A 23,876-nucleotide genomic window follows, 5' to 3' on the forward strand; every position below is an offset into this window, starting at 1 on the left:
TTGTTTAGTTTTTTAAATCCCAGCCCCCGTCTCCGCAGGAGGCCTTTTGCCTTTTGGTAGGCCGTCATAGTGAATAAGAATTTGTTCTTAACTGACTTGCCTAGTTAAATTAAAGGTTAAATAAAATAAAACATTTCCCCAATGCAAACTCAAGTGGGGAGTTACATGCAGCTATCTTTTCAGTATATCAAACACAAGCAAGACACAGACTTGCAGTCTAATTAGCAATTGAATGTTGTTTTTTCATGATCACTGCAAGCATTGCACTCAAAATAGTAGTTATTTTTTCAGAAACTCTGGCAAGTGGGTACGATTAGCTTACATCATCACACAAAAGGCAAAAAATACAAATGAAATAATCACACAAAACACTGATTGTTTTTGCTCCAATGCAATGTGTAGGGACTGTGTCCTGCTTGTGCAACTACAATATCCATCACATCAGACAGAGTAGGTTGTATAGCCTTTATAATACAGCGAGCAAAAATATTAACACGACATGTTGGGTTGGTCCCATATTTCATGAGCTGAAATAAGAGCCCAGAAATGTTCCATATGCACCTTAAGCTTATTTCTTTCACATTTTTGCACACGTTTGCTTACATCCCATTTAGTGAGCATTTCAATCTTGGTTTCATTAGACCAGATAATCTTGTTTCTCATGGTCTGAGAGTGTTTATGTGCATTTTGGCAAACTCCATGCGGGCTGTCTTGTGCCTTTTACTGAGGAGTTGCTTGCGTCTGGTCACTCTACCATAAAGGCGTGATTGGTGGAGTGCTTCAGAGATGGTTGTCCTTCTGGAAGTTTCTCCCATCTCCACAGAGGAACTCTGGAGCTCTGTCAGAGTGACCATCGGGTTCTTTGTCACCTCCCTGACCAAGGTGCTTCTCCCCCGATTGCTAAGTTTGGTCTTGGTGGTTCCAAACTTCTCCCATTTAAGAATGATGGAGGCCAGTCTGTTCTTGGGGACCTTCAATGCTGCAGAAATGTTTTGGTACCCTTCCCCAGATCTGTGACTCAACACAATCCTGTCTCTGAGCTCTACGGACAATTCCTTCGACCTCCTGGCTTGGTTTTTGCTCAGACATGCACTGTCAACTGTGGGACCTTATATAGACAGGTGTGTGCCTTTACAAATCATGCCCAATCAATTGAATTGACCACAGGTGGACTCCAATCAAGTTGTAGAAACATCTCAAGGATGATCAATGGAAACAGGATGCACCTGAGCTACATTTCGAGTCTCGTAGCAAAGGGTCTGAATACTTATGGAAATAAGGTATTTCTCTTTTTTTCTAAATTGCAAACATTCTAAAAACGTGTTTTCGCTTTGTCAATATGGGGTATTACATGTAGATTGCTGAGGATTTTTTTTCATTTAATCAATTTTAGGATAAGGCTTCAACGAAACAAAATTTGCAAAAAGTCAAGGTCTCTGAATACTTTCCGAAGGCACATTATATTGGAATGTAAGTTCAAATCACCGTCAAATGTTTATTTCAGCTGTTCAGAAATATGAGCCAGAGATAGGCTACAACATCATGGTTCCGAACAGGGTGAGCTAAGAAATAAATGTGAAAGGAGGGGGAATATGAGTAGCAGCTATGTAGTGTGTGTAAAATAACACATGTGCAGAGCCTACTTACTATTATAGGGCTTTAGACTAACATTTTCCCCTGGTGTCACTAGTGCCACTCACTTTTACAGTTGGTAGCACCAGCCCATGATTTGGTCGCACCCACATCATGATTTGGTCCGACCCAAATCATGAAAGTATAATAAATAGACTACCTAGGTTTTCAAGAAATAAGTTGTTTCATCTAATACGTCCAAGCAGGAATGAAAGATTCAAGATATTTTGATGTGCACCCTAATCCACTGATTGTCATACATTGTGGGTTGACAATTAATTATAGTTGCTATATTTTACTGTCAAAATAGGACTCCAGAATTTTCTGCAATTGCATTTTGAAATGTTATACGATCAGCACACATTTTTCTGTTGAGCACATGGGGGGAGAGGAGAGTGGCTCGCTCATCACAGCAGCAGGCTTCAGCAGTGACAGGGGCAGAAACTTTCATTACAAGAATCATGGTAATGCACTTTACTGTTTTACCATATCATGGTTTTAGCTGCCCAAAAAATAGGACGTTTTGAGTGAGGTGACAATGTAGAATGTGCTCTTTATATGTTTATATCCACCCTTTCCATTTTTTACAATCCATGATCTTGACTGTCTAACTGATGACAGTCGGAGCAGGTCTCTTTGCTGATGCAGTGTTTGACTTTGAATGTTTGTGTGACCTCAGCTCAGCCTATCAGAAAAAACGGGCCGTTGCCCACTGACCAGCCCAAGGCTTATTATAGATTAGTTTAACAGAAATTGCGCAAAATTCTAAAATAAAAAATCTTAACAGTCCCACGGGCTGTCAGCCATGTCACCTTTTTCATTGTTTTTTTTATGTAATGGGTCTAAGGCACTGCTTCTCAGTGCTATAGGCATCACTACAGACCCTGGTTCGATTCCAGGCTGTATCACAACTATCCACGATTGGGAGTCCCATAGAGCAGCGCACAATTGGCCCAGCGTTGCTAGGGTTTGGCCGGGGTAGGCAGTCATTGTAAATAAGAATTTGTTCTTAACTGACTTGCCTCGTTAAATAAAGAAAAATGAAATATATATATTTTTTTTGTATGCGTCAACAAAAAGGCCCAGCCTATCTGGCATTTGCCATAATTGCTAGATGGCCAATCCGCCCCTTAGCACTGTTGCTGCCAGACCACATTTATCTAGACTTGGCTATCTGCAAATCTAGGAGAGGCGGTTTTGTGTTATCCTAAAGCAATGTGCTAGCAGTCAACATCTGGAGTCAATTAGACTTTTTTTTTTACAGTTGCAAACCGTCAAGTTGTCCAGATGAGGTGCTAGAGCGTCGCCGGGCACAATCACTGGCTGGTCTAAATATTTTGGAAGGGGTAACTATCGGAATTTTGGAAGCCCTTGCACAGCACTTTTATTGTAAGATATATTTGGGTTCAAATACTAACAGTTTGAACATGTGGATCATCCAAGCGGGTACCCCCGGGACCTCGCTAATCGCTTTCTCCAGGACACGAGTTTCGACAGGCCGCTGACCCGACTGCAAAATATCTACGTAAATCTCCCTAACTTCGTTCCATTCATTTCGATTTAACTAGCTAGCATGTTTGTGTTAGCCTAGTGGCTAGCTAGCTACCGCTACTGGGCCTTTCTAGCTAGGCCAGAACAGGAGTGAACTAACGTGAGCTGTCTAATGGTACTATTAGAATTAACGTTATCTACCCATGTCATGCTAGCTAACTACTTGTCTTTGTTTTCAAACGTTCGTGGTGTTTTGGCTTAGATAGCTAGTAATGTTGCTAACTGGTCAATGTTAGCTAGCTGCTAAATATTAGCTTTCTAGTTAGCCACTGTACTCTTGTGCTTTTTCCACCAATTTTTTTGTACTATTGCGATTCAATTTGTAGCCTTGGTTTTATACGTGTTCTATACAGAATGTATATATTGTTGTTGAACTAACGTTAACTTAGCATACGTTATCTAGCCGGCTGTAAGACGTTAGCTCACTGCCTGATTTTGTCATTTGTGATTGAACGTCACTGCCAAAGATGTCCCTTTTTTTTTATCAATGACTGTTCATTAGCTAGGTAGCTGTAACTAACATTAGCCTGTGTGAACAAGTCCACTGATGCTTCAGCAAGCTGGTCATGTTTTAGAAGTATTACATTTCTTTGTAAGCTCAAAGATGTGCAATAACCAAAATATAATTAGTTATCTAAATAAGTGGTCAGCCAGCATACAATTAGTCTTATATGCATTTATTTCGATGTGGAAAGATAGCGCATTGCGTATTTACAATGCACCGAGTCTCGTCTTTAGCCAACCAGCTAGCTAGCATTGCCCAACATGGTCTCAGCTATTCGTATGATTTGCAACCTTATTTTACCGAGGTAAAGTTGGTTTTATATTCACACATTCGGAAATTCATCAGACATTCAACAGACATTAGCCAAAAGCCATTTAAAATGGTAAAAAAAACAATAACTAATTCATTGATTGTCACAGAAACATAAAACTAGATATGGTTTATTCTATAAATGTCTAGCATACTTTTTTACAACTTTTGTTTTGAGTAAAAATTAGTTTGATTTGATGGAGGGCGTGTGGTCAAAAGTTCTAACGAGTCTGTTATACCCTTTTAGAAGGGGCCTGGCTTAAAATTCTGCATCTTCAGTCATATTAAATTAGATTACAGGAAAAAACTATGGGATGAAGGGGTCAGGCCTGACTAACAAAGAGGACAGGTGGATGGATCGAGAGGACCAAGATGTACATTCCACAGTGGAGATAAGAAAAACTAAGAGCGAACCATAACATACACTACCTTTCAAAAGTTTGGGCTCACTTAGAAACGTCCTTGTTTTTGAAAGAAAAGCAATTTTTTGATCCATTAAAATAACATAAAATTTATCGGAAATACAGTGTAGACATTGTTAATGTTGTAAATGACTATTGTAGCGGGAAATGGCAGATTTTTTATGGTATATCCACATAGGCGTACAGAGGCCCATTATCAGCAACCATCACTCCTGTGTTTCAATGGCACGTTGTGGTAGCTAATCCCAGTTTAGAAAACCCTTTTGCAATTATGTTAGCATAGCTGAAAACTGTTGTTCTGATAAAAGAAGCTAAAACTAGCCTTCTTTAGACTAGTTGAATATCTTGAGCATCATCATTTGTGGGTTTGATTACAGGCTCAAGATGGCCAGAAACAAAGAACTTTCTTCTGAAACTCGTCAGTCTATTCTTGTTCTGAGAAATGATGGCTTATTCCATGCGAGAAATTGCCAAGAAACTGAAGATCTTGTACAACGCATGCAGAGCAAGGGGAACAACTTCTCCAAGTCTCAGAGCGAGTGACGTTTGAAACGCTATTAGCGCGCACCCCGCTAACTAGCTAGCCATTTCACATCGTTTACACCAGCCTAATCTCGGGAGTTGATGGGCTTGAAGTCATAAACAGCTCAATGCTTGAAGCACAGCAAATTGCTGTTTGAATGAATGCTTACGAGCCTGCTGCTGCCTACCACCGCTCAGACTGCTCTATCAAATATCAAATCATAGACTTAATTATAACATAATAACACACAGAAATACGAGCCTTTGGTCATTAATATGGTCGAATCCGGAAACTATAATTTCGAAAACAAAACGTTTATTATTTCAGTGAAATACGGAACTGTTCCGTATTTTATCTAACGGGTGGCATCCCTAAGTCTAAATATTCCTGTTACATTGTACAACCTTCAATGTTATGTCATAGTTACGTAAAATTCTGGCAAGTTAGTTTGCAACGAGCCAGGGAGCCCAAACTGTTGCATATACCCTGACTCTGCGTGCAATGAACGCAAGAGAAGCGACACAATTTCACCTGGTTAATATTGCCTGCTAACCTGGATTTCTTTTAGCTAAATATGCAGGTTTAAAAAAATATACTTCTGTGTATTGATTTTAAGAAAGGCTTTGATGTTTATGGTTAGGTACAGTCGTGCAACGATTGTGATTTTTTTTCCGCAAATGCGCTTTTGTTAAATCATCCCCCGTTTGGCGAAGTTGGCTGTCTTTGTTAGGAAGAAATAGTCTTCACACAGTTCGCAACGAGCCAGGCGGCCCAAACTGCTGCATATACCCTGACTCTGTTCCAAGAGAAGTGACACAATTTACCAAGTTAAAAGAAATTCATGTTAGCAGGCAATATTAACTAAATATGCAGGTTTAAGAATATATACTTGTGTATTGATTTTAAGAACGGCATTGATGTTTATGGATAGGTAAACATTGGAGCAACGACAGTCCTATTTCGCAAATGCGCACCGCATCGATTATATGCAACGCAGGACACGCTAGATAAACTAGTAATATCATCAACCATGTGTAGTTAACTAGTGATTGATTGATTGTTTTTTATAAGATATAAGTTTAATGCTAGCTAGCAACTTACCTTGGCTTCTTACTGCATTCGCATAACAGGCAGGCTCCTTGTAGAGTGCTATGAGAGGCAGGTGGTTAGAGCGTTGGACTAGTTAACTGTAAGGTTGCAAGATTGAATCCCCGAGCTGACAAGGTAAAAATCTGTCATTCTGCCCCTGAACAAGGCAGTTAACCCACCGTTCCTAGGCTGTCATTAAAAATAAGAATGTGTTCTTAACTGACAAAAAAATTGGGCCAAATCGGTGTCCAAAAATAGCGATTTCCGATTGTTATGAAAACTTGAAATCGGCCCTATTAATCGGTCGACCTCTAGAGTGTGTGTATATACACTGCTCAAAAAAATAAAGGGAACACTTAAACAACACAATGTAACTCCAAGTCAATCACACTTCTGTGAAATTAAACTGTCCACTTAGGAAGCAACACTGATTGACAATAAATTTCACATGCTGTTGTGCAAATGGAATAGACAAAAGGTGGAAATTATAGGCAATTAGCAAGACACCCCCAATAAAGGAGTGATTCTGCAGGTGGTGACCACAGACCACTTCTCAGTTCCTATGCTTCCTGGCTGATGTTTTGGTCACTTTTGAATGCTGGCGGTGCTCTCACTCTAGTGGTAGCATAAGACGGAGTCTACAACCCACACAAGTGGCTCAGGTAGTGCAGCTCATCCAGGATGGCACATCAATGCGAGCTGTGGCAAGAAGGTTTGCTGTGTCTGTCAGCGTAGTGTCCAGAGCATGGAGGCACTACCAGGAGACAGGCCAGTACATCAGGAGACGTGGAGGAGGCCGTAGGAGGGCAACAACCCAGCAGCAGGACCGCTACCTCCGCCTTTGAGCAGGAGGAGCACTGCCAGAGCCTTGCAAAATGACCTCCAGCAGGCCACAAATGTGCATGTGTCTGCTCAAACGGTCAGAAACAGACTCCATGAGGGCGGTATGAGGGCCCAACGTCCACAGGTGTGGGTTGTGCTTACAGCCCAACACCGTGCAGGACGTTTGGCATTTGCCAGAGAACACCAAGATTGGCAAATTCGCCACTGGCGCCCTGTGCTCTTCACAGATGAAAGCAGGTTCACACTGAGCACATGTGACAGAGTCTGGAGACGCCGTGGAGAACGTTCTGCTGCCTGCAACATCCTCCAGCATGACCGGTTTGGCGGTGGGTCAGTCATGGTGTGGGGTGGCATTTCTTTGTGGGGCCACACAGCCCACCATATGCTCGCCAGATGTAGCCTGACTGCCATTAGGTACCGAGATGAGATCCTCAGAGCCCTTGTGAGACCATATGCTGACACATGCACATTTGTGGCCTGCTGGAGGTCATTTTGCAGGGCTCTGGCAGTGCTCCTCCTGCTCAAAGGTGGAGGTAGCGGTCTTGCTGCTGGTTATGCTACCACTAGAGTGAGAGCACCGCCAGCATTCAAAAGTGACCAAAACATCAGCCAGGAAGCATAGGAACTGAGAAGTGGTCTGTGGTCACCACCTGCAGAATCACTCCTTTATTGAGGGTGTCTTGCTAATTGCCTTTAATTTCCACCTTTTGTCTATTCCATTTGCACAACAGCATGTGAAATTTATTGTCAATCAGTGTTGCTTCCTAAGTGGACAGTTTGATTTCACAGAAGTGTGATTGACTTGGAGTTACATTGTGGTGTTTAAGTGTTCCCTTTATTTTTTTGAGCAGTGTATATATATATATATATTAATTAGCATGATATTGAAAGATACCAGAGGGTGGATAACAAAAAAAGCACAAATTTAAGAAGTGGACAGTACATGCTTTGTTTTTGGGCTAAACGTATACATTATGATTTGCTTATGAACAGTATGTGAACCCCTCCGTAATCTACTGGCACTAACCATTAATTACTAGGACTTCAACCAGTCTGTCCCTATGCTATTTGCTCTCTTTCTCAAACTGCTAGCACAAAGCCTACGTGAAAATGATTTTTCACAAAAGATCATAAAAAAAAAATATCACCTGGCCCAAATCACCTCTACATAATTCAGCAGGGAGGTGTGCAACTACCGCACATTATACCAGTGGAGAAACTACATCACCTACATACAGTTGACGTCGGAAGTTTACATACACCTTAACCAAATACATTTTACCTTAGTTTTTCACAATTCCTGACATTTAATCCTAGTAAAAATTCCCTGTTTTAGGTCAGTTAGGATCACCACTTTATTTTAAGAATGTAAAATGTCAGAATAATAGTAGGGAGAATGATTTATGTATTTCAGCTTTTATTTCTTTCATCACATTCCCAGTGGGTCAGAAGTTTACATACACTCAATTCGTTTTTGGTAGCATTGACTTTAAATTGTTTAACTTGGGTCAAGCGTTTCGGGTAGCCTTCCACAAGCTTCCCACAATAAGTTGGGTGAATTTTGGCCCATTCCTCCTGACAGAGCTGATGTAACTGAGTCAGGTTTTGTAGGCCTCCTTGCTCGCACACGCTTTTTCAGTTCTTGCCACAAATTTTCTATGGGATTGAGGTCAGGGCTTTGTGATGGCCACTCCAATATCTTGACTTTGTTGTCCTTAAGCCATTTTGCCACAACTTTGGAAGTATGCTTGGGGTCATTGTCCATTTGGAAGACCCATTTGCACCAAGCTTTAACTTACTGACTGATGTCTTGGGATGGTGCTTCAATATATCCACATAATTTTCCTCCCTCATGATGCCATCTATATTGTGAAGTGCACCAGTCACTCCTGCAGCAAAGCACCCCCACAACATGATGCTGCCACCCCCGTGCTTCACGGTTGGGATGGTGTTCTTCGGTTTGCAAGCATCCCCCCTTTCCCTCCAAACATAGCAATGGTCATTATGGGCAAACAGTTCTATTTTTGTTTCATCAGACCAGAGGACATATCTCCAAAAAGTACAATCTTTGTCCCCATGTGCAGATGCAAACCGTAGTCTGGCTTTTTTAAATATTTTTTTTTATTTTATTTTTTATTTTTTTATTTTAATTTATTTTTTAAATTTTTTATCCCCTTTTCTCCCCAATTTTTGTGGTATCCAATCGCTAGTAATTACTATCTTGTCTCATCGCTACAACTCCCGTACGGGCTCGGGAGAGACGAAGGTCAAAAGTCATGCGTCCTCCGAAGCACAACCCAACCAAGCCGCACTGCTTCTTTAACACAGCGCGCCTCCAACCCGGAAGCCAGCCGCACCAATGTGTCGGAGGAAACACCGTGCACCTGGCCCCCTTGGTTAGCACGCAGTGCGCCCAGCCCGCCACAGGAGTCGCTGGAGCGCGATGAGACAAGGAAATCCCTACCGGCCAAACCCTCCCTTAGCCGGACGACGCTAGCCCAATTGTGCGTCGCCCCACGGACCTCCCGGTCGCGGCCGGCTGCGACAGAGCCTGGGGGCGAATTCAGAGACTCTGGTGGCGCAGTTAGCACTGCGATGCAGTGCTCTAGACCACTGCGCCACCCGGGAGGCCCGTAGTCTGGCTTTTTTATGGCGGTTTTGGAGCAGTGGCTTTTTCCTTGCTGAGCGGCCTTTCAGGTTATATAGATACTTTTGTACCCGCATCTTCACAAGGTCCTTTGCTTTTGTTCTGGGATTGATTTGCACTTTTCGCACCAAAGTACGTTCATCTCTAGGAGACAGAACACGTCTCTTTCCTGAGCGGTATGATGGCTGCGTGGTCCCATGGTGTTTATACTTGCATACTATTATTTGTACAGGTGAGCGTGATACCTTCAGGAGTTTGGAAATTGCTCCCAAGGATGAACCAGACTTGTGGAGGTTTACAATTTCTTTTTTGAGGTCTTGGCTGATTTATTTTGATTTTCCCATGATGTCAAGCAAAGAGGCACTGGGTTTGAAGGTAGGCCTTGAAATACATCCACAGGTACACCTCCAATTGACTCAAATTATGTCAATTAGCCTTTCAGAAGCTTCAAATGCCATGACAACACTTTCGGGAATTTTCCACGCTGTTTAAAGGCACAGTCAACTTAGTGTATGTAAACTTCTGACCCACTGGAATTGTGATACAGTGAAATAATCTGTAAACAATTGTTGGAAAAATGACTTGTGTCATGCACAAAGTAGATGTCCTAACCAACTTGCTAGAACTATAGTTTCCTGACGTGAAATTTGTGGAGTGGTTGAAAAACGAGTTTTAATGACTCCAACCTAAGTGTATGTAAACTTCTGACTTCAACTGTAGTTATTACCATATCCCTTTGAATTCATATTCCTTGCAGAACTAATTATTTGCAAACCTTTTTAAAATGTCCAGAAAGACAGTGGTCTTAGAAGGGTATTTATACTTTAAAAGACATTTTATGTGAATAGATGTGGATGAAAGAATTCTGCCAGTGTTTTAATGTCTTAGTTTCATATTTAATTTCTTTACCTCCAACTCTATATATCCAAGTGAGCTGATGAGGACCTTGGGGATCAGATTTACCATTATACCCATTGATCATCGTATAACAGACACTGCTCAAAAGGAGTTGTTTGTGATATCTACTCTGTTGCCACTTTAGTAGGTTCAACACCCCATTCACAAAAATAAATTGCTCCTACATACACCAAGTCCCATGGTCTTGGCTTGCTGGACACTGAAGCATGCAGAGATGTATTCAGGTATTCTGTTACTGTTTGTTTGAACTTTAGAATGTGTAAAACGACAACACTGTCTGTGATGGTCTTTTGTAACTCAAAAGTTCCAAAACTTGTACTGACTGTAATAAACTCCAACTGGACTTAAACTTGAACAGAGTATCTCCTTTTCCTAGTTTCATCAACAGTTTTGAATTCACGCTGTTCCAGATGCAAAGGGGGTTGTACCTAATAAAGTGGCCACTATCTATAGACCTGCAATGTGTTCTGGGTATTAAACATTTGGCTGTAAGCGTTGAACAGTTATTACCTCAGGAGATGGTACCATTTAGCTTGTATGGGGATGACGAAGAAGGACTTCAACAAAGCCAAAATAGAAAATGATTGGAAGGGTTCTCTTTGCTGTTAAATTAGATACTTATAAATATATGACTGTTGTGCCATTTAACTACTTTAAAATGTGGAACTGTTGCACAAAAAAATGCAAACATTGATTTCAAATCAAATTTTATTTGTCACATGCACCGAATACAACAGGTGTCACCTTACAGTGAAATGTTTACTTACAAGCCCTTAACCTGTTGAGGCTGGGGGCGCTGTTGTCACTATTTATGCTAATCGTGTAATTTTTGAAACGGCTTCCCACAAAATTCTTGATCGTACAATATGCATATTATTATTATTATTGGATAGAAAACAGTCTATAGTTTCTATAGGAGTTGAAATTTTGTCTCTAAGTGGAACAGAACCCATTCTACAGCAATTTCCCTGACATGGAGTCAGATTTCAGAAATGTTGGCCCCTGATCTGGAGTCAGTTAAAAGGCCACAGTTATTGCTATGAGTATACGGACACTGCTTACGTCTTCCCCTGGATGCCTTTACGTGATGACGATTTGAATGGGGTCGATTGCGCGTTCACAGGCACTATAAATTAAAAAACCCTGTAGCTAGTAAGTCTTTTGGAGCTGCGTTATGCGCGTGGAGGACACCGACCCGCACCTGTTCCAAGCATTAGTGTTGGGAGTAATCTTTCTCCGGTCATGTTAAGACTCGTTATAGGAGTTAAAAACATCATAAGGTTGTTAATTTAAAGCGTTTTATAGCAATTTATGTCCGTTTAGTGCGATTTTGGGACATTTATTTCTGAAACGCTGTGAATCGCTGGGCACGCTTCCAGTTCATGCTGAAGCAGTTGGCATTTCCACATGGCAAGAGGACAGCTTTCCACCAAAAGACGATTAGACCCAAGAAAGGATCCTTTGCCCAAGATACTGATGGAAGAACAGCTCAAAGTAGGACATTTTTATTATGATAAATCGTGTTTCTGTCGAAAAATGTTAGTGGCTTAGGACGCCATGTTTTTTGACGTAGCTTCGCTTGGCGCAAACTGTATTGAAAAGTAAGGATAATTAAAAAAATGTAATTCCGCGATTGTATTAAGAATTAAATTGTCTATCAATCGATGTCCACCCTATATTTTTTAGTCACGTTTATGAGTATTTATGTATAAGAGTAGATCACTGTCTAATATGGCGCACGGACATTTTCTCACCAGCTGGGCTACATTTCACATTGTCTAACCATGATTTTGGTGGCTAAATATGCACATTTTCGAACAAACTGTATATGTATGTTGTAATGTGATGTTACAGGGGTGTCATCTGAAGAATTCTGAGAAGGTTAGTGAAAAAAATTATATATTTTGGCGATGTTGACGTTATCGCTCACTTTGGCTAGAATCAATGCTGGGCTGCTATGTGCTATGTGCTATGCTAATATAACGATTTATTGTGTTTTCGCTGTAAGACACTTAGAAAATCTGAAATATTGTCTGTATTCACAGGATCTGTGTCTTTCGATTAGTGTATGCTGTGTATTTTTACGAAATGTTTGATTATTAGTAAGTAGGTAAACATGTTGCTCTATGTAGTTATTCTAGTCCATTTGTGACGGTGGGTGCAATTGTAACCTATGCCATCTACCTGAAATATGCACATTTTTCTAACAAAACCTATCCCATACCATAAATATGTTATCAGACTGTCATCTGATGAGTTTTTTTCTTGGTTAGGGGCTATAAATATCTTAGTTTAGCCGAATTGGTGATAGCTACTGGTGTTGGTGGACAAATAAAAGATGGTGGATTATGCTAATGTGTTTTTAGGTAATAGATTTACATCTTTACATATTGTGTCTTCCCTGTAAAACATTTTAAAAATCGGACATGTTGGCTGGATTCACAAGATCTGTGTCTTTCATTAGCTGTATTGGACTTTAATGTGTGAAAGTTAAATATTTAAAAAAAATATTTTTTTTGAATTTCGCGGCTCTGCCTTTTCAGTGGGGGTGGGGGGGGGGTGCCGCTAGCGGCACCCTCAGCCTAGACAGGTTAACCAACGAAAATACCTAAAAAATCTAAATTAAGAAAAAAGTAAGAGATAAGAAGAACATAATTAAAGAGCAGCAGGTTGCAAATAGTCTGGGTAGCCATTTGATTAGCTGTTCAGGAGTCTTATGGCTTGGGGGTAGAAGCCTCTTGGACGTAGACTTGGCGCTCCTGTACCGCTTGCCGTGCGGTAGCAGAGAGAACAGTCTATGACTAGGATGGCTGGAGTCTTTGACAATTTTTAGGGCCTTCCTCTGACACCGCCTGGTATATTGGTCCTGGATTGCAGGAAGCTTGGCCCCGATGATGTACTGGGCCGTACGCACTACCCTCTGTAGTGCCTTGCGGTCGGAGGCCGAGCAGTTGCCATACCAGGCATTGATGCAACCCGTCAGGATGCTCTCGATGGTGCAGCTGTAAAATCTTTTGAAGATCTGAGGACCCATGCCAAATCTTTTCAGTCTCCTGAGGGGGAATAGATTTTGTCGTGCCCTCTTCATGACTGTCTTGGTGTGCTTGGACCATGTTAGTTTATTGATGTGGACGCCAAGGAACTTCCAGCTCTCAACCTGCTCAACTACAGCCCCGTTGATGAGAATGGGGGCGTGCTCGTCCTTCTTTTCCTGTAGTTCACAATCATCTCCTTTTGTCTTGATCACGTTGAGGGAGAGGTTGTTGTCCTTGCACCACATGGCCAGGTCTCTGACCACCTCTCTATAAGCTGTCCCATCATTGTCAGTGATCAGGCTGTTGTCATCAGCAAACTTAATGATGTTGTTGGAGTTGTGCCTGGCCGTGCAGTCATGAGTGAACAGGGAGTACAGGAGGGGACTGAGCACGCACCCCTGAGGGGGCCCCCATGTTGAGGATCAGCTTGGCGGTTGTGTTGTTACCTACCCTTAACACCTGGGGGCGGCCCATCAGGAAGACTAGGATCCAGTTGCAGAGGGAGCTGTTTAGTAACAGGGTCCTTAGCTTAGTGATGAGCTTTGAGGGCACTGGTGTTGAACGCTGAGCTGTAGTCAATTAATAGTTTTCTCACAGGCGTTGCTTTTGTCCAGGTGGGAAAGGGCATTGTGGAGTGCTGCAAATTGGAGTGGGTCTAGGGTTTCTGGGATAATAGTGTTTATGTGAGCCATGACCAGCCTTTCAAAGCATTTCATGGCCACAGGTGTGAGAGCTACGGGTCGGTAGTCATTTAGGCAGGTTACCGTCGTGATCTTGGGCACTGGGACTATGGTGGTCTGCTTGAAACATGTTGGTATTACAGACTCAGACAGGGAGAGGTTGAAAATGTCAGTGAAGACACTTGCCAGTTGGTCAGCGCATGCTCAGAGTACACGTCCTGGTAATCCGTCTGGCCCAGCGGCCTTGTGAATGTTGACCTGTTTTAATGGTCTTACTCACATCGGCTGCGGAGAGCATGATCACACAGTCATCCAGAACAGTTAATGCTCTCATGCATGTTACAGTGTTACCTACCTCGAAGCGAGTTTGTAGTCTGTAATAGTTTGCAAGCCCTGCCATATACGGAACTGGTGTTGTACGATGCAATCTTAGTCCTGTATTGAAGCTTTACCTGTTTGATGGTTCGTCAGAGGGCATAGTTGGATTTATTATAAGCTTCCGGGTTAGAGTCCCAATCCTTGAAAGCGGCAGCTTTACCCTTTAGCTCACTGCGAATGTTGCCGGTAATCCATGGCTTCCGGTTGGGGTATGTACGTACAGTCACTTTTGGGACGACGTCCTCGATGCACTTATTGATGAAGCCAGTGACTGATGTGGTGTACTCCTCAATGCCATCGGAAGAATCTCGGAACATATTCCAGTCTGTGCTAGCAAAACAAATGGTTTGAATGACCCCCAGGTTAGTCAAGGTCAATCCCAATTGAATGTGGAGCAGTACCAGGCAGTTCATATTCTACACAGGGAAGGAGGAGAGGGAGCTTCTGGAGGAGCCATCTCAAAGTGAGCAGGGGGTACCAGCGCTGGTGGTGCCTGGAGAGGCCAGACGCAACCATCCAGTGGAGACACTATCCACTACCAACCCTGCAGTAGAGGATATGAGGAACAGGAGAGCGGCAAAGTTGGGATCTGAGCTCAATGAGTATGGAGAAGGTGACCTGGACTTTGAGCAGAACGATGCTGAGGAGCTTGTTGATTTCCTACTTCAGAATTCTGACGAAGTGGAGTCAGAGGTTGTTGAATGTTCTGACACGATTTGGCATACAATTTAAGATTGTAAACATTGTACAACTTCAAATTGCACTTGAAATTAACATTTCTTTAAAGTTATTGCAAATAAATGCAAAGTTTCCCTTTTTTCTGCTTCACTGAATTATTAAATGCAATATTTGAGATTTTATGTATTTCTATCAAATCAAGACTGGAATTTCTACTCAAAGCAAAGGTTGTAAAAGTATACTAGACAAAATAAATCATACTTAGTATGATTGTCATAATCTGTGAAAATGTTATTCATTTATATGGCTTTAAATGGCATTTTATAAATATTATGTTTTTCTAACAAGTCAACTGGAATTTTTACTCAAACCAGGTTGTAAAATTATGCTTGGCATTTATAGAATGAATCATACCTAGTTTGATATTTCTGTCATAATCAGTGAAAACGTTAATGATTTATATAGCTTTAAATGGCATTTGATGTATTTCTATCAAATCAGAACTGGAATGTTTACTCAAACCAGGTTGTAAAAGTATGCTTGACATTTATAGAATAAATCATACCTAGGTTGATGTTTCTGTGACAAACGGTGAATTAGTTATTGATTTTTACATTTGTAAATGGCATTTGGCGAATGTCTGTTGAATGTCCAAATGTGTGAATATAAAACCAACTTTACCTCGGTCCTTATGTTGTGGACCTCCGTTTCCTTGAGAAAATAAATTATGGATCCTGTGGACTAATAATATACAATTTCTTTTAATAATGTACAATTTCTTGCCCCATATCTGTGCATTTGAGATGTTGACGACGAGTTTGACCGAGAAAGGTGCAATTGTGGCCCCCAATTCGGGGCATTCCTGCATCTGCAGGAACCCCTCTTTATACTTCTATTGGTCCATTTTCAAGTTAGGACTGGCTTGGGAGCTTGGCTCCAGTACAGTAGGTGGCACAATAGCGTTGGATGCCAGCTGCCGATAAACCCCACAGAAGAAGGGACGGGGCGACAATGAGAGTTAGCTAGCCGTACTCCGGTAGACCATGTCCTTCACTCCGCCTGTCGGGCACTGTTTTCCCTCCGGTCTGTTAACGACGGCGAGAGCAGGTGTTCAGACAACTAGTCCTAATGAGGACTGGTACACAACAGGCGGGAATTACATCGTGATTTAGGTAACTAGCAAGCATACGGTGTTGCTAACAACTACACAGTGTCAGCCTCACGCCTGCTGCGCAAGCGGGTGGCGGGGACGACCAGTCGACAGTGTCCTTCGACCCTGTCAGGCACGTTTTTCTCCAATACGCGGGAGGCGGGGGTGACACTGTGTGCTAGCACAAGGTGTCACTAACTAGTTAGTTAGCTAGCACACAATCTCGCCCCAGCCCCCTGCCTACTGTGCTAGCGGGGGCAACCGTTACTAGACAGTGTCCTTCGCCCCCGCCTGTCGGGCATTGTTTTCCCGCAGTTCTGTTAATGACGGTGAGGGTAGGTGGGAGAGAAGGACAGTATTTACTAGGGCTGTAACAGTACATGTATTTGTACTGAACAATTCGCTACGGCCTCTGTTTGGTCCTGTGGTGGAAATTCTAATCAATAATGAGAAGAGACAAGGTCAATCACCAATCAGGATATTACTTTATTCAAAACGTATTTATAAGGAAAGCATAGAACAATTGCTTCTATAATGATGAGGCTGGTTGGCTCAACACTTCCAAGTGTTGTGGCGAGTAGCTCTGACATACAAAGATTACAAATATATTTTATAAAAAAGATACCCCCTTTTAGTCTTTGACAAACAACAGATGTATGGAATGGGTCACAAGGTGAAACTTGATATATGAGAAAGGAGTATCCCGCAGCCAGATAGCATTTGCTATGAAGACTGTTCTTATTGTTTAGTCTGGCCCCTAAGACGAGGCTCCGATCTCGTTCCTGGTACTTCATAGCACAGAAACACCAATTCATTCTCCCCTCTCTGGGCCCCAGTTGACTTGAGGCCCAGCTGAGGGAGGAAGTGCAACTGCCAACATCAGAGTCTGAAGGGATACATTCTAATAACAAGCATATCATATAAACAAATTATGCAGATAAGACATCTTTATTATCTATGTTACCTAACTAATTCTGATTCACAGTCCGCACTGTGAATCCGAATGAATACATAAACAAATATGGATTTAAAAAAACAAAAACACTAGGCCTATAGGCTATTCCTAAGCTGCGTCGTGTGCCATAGCATCGTGGGTAAATCTGAGCTGAAAAGACGTAGGCTATTCCGTTAAAACAACTGCAGTATATGCGCACGTTGCAATCAAAATTCAAATCTATTTTATTTGTTATATTTTTATTGAACATATCAAGAAATACAAATTGAACAGATACATAATTTTATCCCCCTATACTTATTGAAACATCTCCCTCCCCTTAACAAAAGCATCATACATGCTAAAATAAATTAAAACATATAATTAGAAATAATAATAATATAAATATACATACCCACAAATACATACACAAAAATAAATAAAGATCACAGGATAGTATCCCTTCCCTCCCACACCCTCTCATATATCCTGTTGGCCAAAATTGTTACTCAATAGAATAATAGAATAGATCAATAGAAGGCAACTGTTCAAAAAAGGAAATTAAAGGCTGCCATCTCAATAAAAACTTATCAGTACAACCTCTGTGTATTACATTTTTTTGAAGTGTAGAAAAGATATATCTTTCATTCAAACTCTACAACGTCTGCTTTACTTTTAGTGAGACTAGGCTACAAAGATAGAACTCCAAATATAGCTATCAAAGGACAAGGCTGCAGGTCACTATCTAGAATTTTTGAGTGTTAAAAAAGGATGACAAATACGTAGACAGCTTAGAAAATGAATAAAACATATGGGTGTGGTTTGCCGGAGTGAATGAACATCTATCACGTCTCATTTGTGTCTGGGAGGAATTTACTATGTTTTTCTTTGGTGTAGGGAATTCTGTGCAAGAGGATGTGGAGTTAACCCTAAGAAGAGCCTCCTCCCACCAGTCTTGTGTAAGACTGGGGTAGTGAACTTGACCTGCCTTGATTTTGTTTATTGGAGATGGTTCAGAGGAAAGCATAATGTCATATAATCCCGAAATCAAACCTTGCTGAATCCACGGGAGGGACAAAATCTCTTCTCGCAACGTCTTGGGAGGCAGTTGAGGAAAGGTGGGAAAATGAGAGCAAACAAAGTTACAGGCTTGAAAATATCAGAAAGATTAGAATGAGACAGATTACATTTAGCTACGATATTCAAACTTGCTAACTTAGTATCTAAAAATACATATTTGAAACATACCCAACCTCTTTCTCACCACAAAACAAAAGCCTGGTCGAGTTTGGAGGGTAAAAATAGGTGGTTGTTACAAACAGGGCTTAGAAGAGGAAGGGGCAGACAGTCTAAAATTGTCTCCAGATCTTCAGAGTGCACAATGGGGTTTACAGTATATACTTTGAAGGACAGTGGGGCACAAGTAAGAGCAGAAAGGGAGGATGATTGGCAAGAGTGTGCTTCTAATGAGCACCAGTTGGTACTTGGAACATTACACCAGAATTTGAAAGTGCCAATCCTCCATCTTGTCTCCTTTTTTGAAGTATTGCTTTATGTCTCCTAGGTGATTTGCCAGCGCAGATAAAATGACTGAGCTTATCCAACTTGGTAAAAAAAAAATTTGGCTTAAGATCAGAAGACATTGAAAAAGGTACAGAAACCTAGGTAAAAAAAATGTTTTAAGAGATTAGATTCTGCCAGCTAAGGAGAGAGGCAGACTATCCCAGCGTTTTAAGTCTGCTTTAACTCGTGTGACTAGATTTGCAAAGTTTGTTTTTATGTAGGATAGCCAGAAATGTTGTTATATTCACACCTAAATAGGAAAAACCAGAGGGAAACAGACGGAAAGGCAGGGCTCCATGGGGAATTTGCTTGGCAGTGGGGATGATCGGAAAACATTGACTTTTCTGAACGTTCAATTTGTAACTTGAGAATGATCCAAATGTGTCTAAAATATGTAGTATATTATTGACAGAGGTCAAAGGATTAGTGATATAATAGTAGATCATCTGCATACATCGACACTTTGTTCTTCACCAGCTCGGTGGATTCCAGTGAATGATGATGATAATTTTAAGGTCAAGGAAAGTGGTTCTAAGTGCAAAAAGGAGCGGGGACATAGGACACCCTTGACTAGTCCCTCTGGAGAGGGGGAAGTATTTTGAATGTTGAGAGTTGGTGTGTACGCTAGCCATAGGAGCAGAATAGAGCAGACGCATTCTTGAGATGAAATTGGACCCAAATCTTCCCAAAATCTTAAATAAATAATCCTACTCCATCTGGTCGAAAGCCTTTATGCACCAAGAGAAACAACAATTTCAGGGTCTGCAGAGACAGAAGGAGAGAGTATAATGTTCAAAAGATGGCGTACATTGGAAAACAGTTGTCATCCTTTGATGAAACCTGTTTGATCATCAGATATGACATCCTGAAGGCAGGGTTCCAACCGGCATGATAGAACCTTAACTAATAGTTTAACATCAGCATTCAAAAGTGAAATGGGCCGATATCCACCACATTCTGCTAGATCTTTATCTATCTTGAGTATAAGTGAGATGGAGGCTTGAGTTAGCGTCAGGGGGGAGAGAGCCTTGTGAAAACGAGTCGGTGAATATATCTAATAGTAACGGGGCTAGTTTATGGGATTTTTTATAAAAATCGACAGGGAAGCCATCAGGGCCTGGCCACTTTGCATTAACTTTAGAACCTTTTATCCCATTTTTATTTTTCCTTTATTTAATTAGGCAAGTCAGTTAAGAAAAAAAATCTTATTTTCAATGACGGCCTAGGAACAGTGGGTTCACTGCCTTGTTCAGGGGCAGAACGACAGATTTTTACCTTGTAAGCTCGGGGATTTGATCTTGCAACCTTTCAGTTGCTAGGCCAACGCTCTAACCACTAGGCTACCTGCCACCCCTATCTAGATATCTAGATGCAGAGGGTTATCCAGAACTTTATTCATGTTCAAATCAATGGATGGAATTTCCAAGATATCTAAAAAGTTGTCCATAGCCGTATTATCTGATGGGGGTTCGGATTTGTCGAGGTTAGAATAAAATGACACAAGTTGAAGTAATATTAGAGGGATCACTTGTAATACTACGGGAAGAGTCATATACCTATGAGATGAGATGCTGACTGGCGTTTTAAGTTGGTGTGCCAAAAGGCGGCTGGCATTGTCACCATATTCGTAGTACATCCCCTTTGTTTGTTGCAACAGAAAATCTGCTTTATCAGTGGAAAGCAGATTAAGTTGAGTTTGAAGTTTCAGCCTCTGCGTATAATTCAGGGGATGGAGAAGGTGAATATTGGTGGTCTATTGCCAGGATTGAGTCCACCAGTTCTTGACGTTTCAGTTTTCTTTGTTTGAAATCATGAGCATTGTAAGAAATTCTTTCCCAATAATACAGTTTTGAAAGTCTCCTAAAAAAGAGGGGGAGGTGTCGTCATTTTTATTTGTTTGAATGAATACATCTATGTTGGTTGAAATAAAGTCATAATTTTTTGTTAGACATTAGGGCTGTGTTAAATCTCCAATCCAAACTGTTGTTTTGTGTTCGGAGTAAGAGCAAAATCCAGAATGTGGGGGAATGATCCAAAATTACTGTAACAGAATATTCTGTAATTTTAATTGAGGGGAGAAGGGCTCTAACTATAAAAAAAAGTAGTCTATTCGTGAGTAGGCTTGATGAACATGAGAAAAGTAGAAGTCTTTTGTGACCGGGTGGAGGAAGCGCCATGGATCAACACAACCCATTTGGGTCATGAATGTAGAAAGAGCTTTTACCATCCTGGAAGGAGTAAGTGTTCTGGGATTAAACTGGTCTAGTCTTGGTTCAGTAACAGAGTTAAGGTCACTGCCGAAGATGAGGTTGTGGGTGTCAAGATTCGGGAAATAGGCTAAATGAGGTGTCATAAATCTAGTGTCATCCCAGTTAGGGGTGTAAACATTGGCAAGTACTACAGGGGTTTGGAAGAGGGTGCCACTAACTATGGTATAACATCCTCCAGAATCTGAAATGATCTGTGAGGGTGAAATCACTATTGCTGTTCCCCTTGCTTTGCCGTACAAATTAGAATTAAGAACCTGTCCAACCCATGCTTTATGCAATCTAGTATGGTCGTTAATATGTAGGTGCGTTTCTTGAAGAAATGCGATATCATTATTCAGGCTCTTCAGATGCGAAAATGCTCAGAAGCATTTCATTTCCCCCCCACAACCGCAAATGTTCCATGTCACCAGTCTGAGCGGAAGCCCCAAAATACCATCCTGACTTGTTGTTGAACTAGACATGAATCCTTAAAAGAGAGATTGAAAGAGGAGCAGCATGGAAAAAAAAAATCTGAAAAAAAAAACTCCTTTAGAGAAGCAGAGCACAATAATCTTTGCCACACCACCCCAACATACACAACAATAAAATACAAGTGATGGTATAAAACCATTTAAAGGAAAAAAAATCTAATCCTAATCTCGTCATTATGAACACGACGAGCAGCAGGAATTCTCTTACTCAGCATCCGTTGATTACGTGATGTGAGGTCAAACCGACCTAGGAAAGAAGTTACATACAACCTTGAAATTTAAAAACCCCAAACAATTTGGGTTTCGATCACACTTTAAACAAAGAGTATAACCTTATAACCTTAAGTGTCAGTTATTGAAAGATGTTAACAGCAATCGGTGACATTTCACTGGCCATAATATGAATGTAGTTCACTAGGTGTTGCCACAGGGCTGAGTAACGAGAAACATTTGAAATTAACTAGTAGACTATGAAAAAGGGTCAGCCCCTGTATTGGTAAATTGTTACAAACGTCTTTAGGGGGAACAATTAAATGATGGTATAAGGACAACTAGCATTTTGGATATGTACAATTAAGCAAACGAACCATGGGTCTAAACTAGAGGTCGACCGATTATGATTTTTCAACGCCGATACCGATTATTGGAGGGCCAAAAAAGCCGATACCGATTAATCTGACGATTTTTTTGGCAAATTTATTTATTTGTAATAATGACAATTACAACAATACTGAATGAACACTTATTTTAATTTAATATAATACATCAATAAACTCAATTTAGCCTTAAATAAATAATGAAACGTGTTCAATTTGGTTTAAATAATGCAAAAACAAAGTGTTGAAGAAGAAAGTAAAAGTGCAATATGTGCCATGTAAGAAAGCTAACGTTTAAATTCCTTGTTCAGAACATGAGAACATATGAAAGCTGGTTCCTTTTATCATGAGTCTTCAATATTCCCAGGTAAGATGTTTTAGGTTGTAGTTATTATAGGACTATTTCTCTCTCTATGATTTGTATTTCATATACCTTTGACTATTGGATGTTCTTATAGGCACTTTAGTATTGCCAGTGTAACAGTATAGCTTCCATCCCTCTCCTCGCCGCTACCTGGGCTCGAACCAGGAACACATCGACAACAGCCACCCTCGAAGCAACGTTACCCATGCAGAGCAAGAGGAACAACTACTCCAAGTCTCAGAGCGAGTGACGTTTGAAACGCTATTAGCTCGCACCCCGCTAACTAGCTAGCCATTTCACATCGGTTACACCAGCCTAATCTCGGGAGTTGATAGGCTTGAATTATTAGCAGTATTGAGTAGCCTGATAAAGGATGCCAATTTCAAACGGCCTCGTACTCAATTCTTGCTCGTACAATATGCATATTATTATTACTATTGGATTGAAAACACTCTCTAGTTTCTAAAAGCGTTTGAATTATTTCTCTGAGTGAAACAGAACTCATTCTGCAGCACATCTCCTGACCAGGAAGTGGAATGTCAGAAATCGATGCTCTGTTCAACTTCATGCCTATACATGGGCATAAAACGTAAGAGTCTTCGTACACTTCATAGACCTTCCCCTGGTTGTCAAGAGGCTGGGAGAGAATAAATTTTGTGTTCATCTTGGTCTGAGGTGGAATTAAAGCTCTTTGTATGACGTGACCGTCCATTTCCTGTTTCTGGAGCGCGCGAAAGGGGACATGGATTTGCCTTCTGTTTAGCTGTCGTTATGGACGACTAACATCTCCGGTTTAGATTTTATTTGATACCATGTGACCATATCGTAAAGTATGTTTTTTCAATATAGTTTAATCAGATAATTGAATTTTTTTTGGGAGTTTTGCCGTGTTCCGTTCTCTGACTTTGTTGACGTTGGAGTGATCCGTGCCACTTGGCAAGTGCCCATGCTAAATGAAGAGGGATATTTGCCATTCCAGATCCAAACAACGACTGTTCTGGACAAAGGACACCGTGTCCAACATTCTGACGGAAGATCACCAAAAGTAAGAAACATTTTATGATGCTATTTCTAATATCTGTCACGCATGTGAACTGGTCGTCGGCGCCCAAGTGTATCTGGCTATTATGGCTACGCTAATATAACGCTACATTTTGTTTTCGCTGTAAAACATTTAATAAATCGGAAATATTGTCTGGAATCACAAGATGCCTGTCTTTCAATTGCTGTACACTATGTATTTTTCAGAAATGTTTTATGATGAGTAATTAGGTATTTGACGTTGGTGTCTGTAAATATTATGGCTGCTTCCGGTGCAA

General features: G+C 41.0%; 1 protein-coding gene across 4 annotated transcripts in view; it reads left to right on the top strand.

Moving 5' to 3' along the window:
* Positions 1 to 2,762: 2,762 nt before the first annotated feature.
* Positions 2,763 to 23,876, top strand: part of tlcd3bb (TLC domain containing 3Bb) — a 56,875-nt gene continuing 35,761 nt past the window's right edge. Inside the window, exon 1 of one of the 4 annotated variants that reach the window (XM_055921298.1) lies at positions 2,763 to 3,021. The gene's annotated coding sequence lies outside the window, so the exon portion shown is untranslated. Of the gene's footprint in view, positions 3,158 to 3,189; positions 3,299 to 23,876 lie in introns of those variants that run through there. The other 3 variants (XM_055921291.1, XM_055921286.1, XM_055921308.1) reach the window with 3 other exon arrangements.

This window comes from Salvelinus fontinalis, chromosome 1 (genome assembly GCF_029448725.1).
Source record: "Salvelinus fontinalis isolate EN_2023a chromosome 1, ASM2944872v1, whole genome shotgun sequence".
Lineage (NCBI taxonomy): Eukaryota > Metazoa > Chordata > Actinopteri > Salmoniformes > Salmonidae > Salvelinus > Salvelinus fontinalis.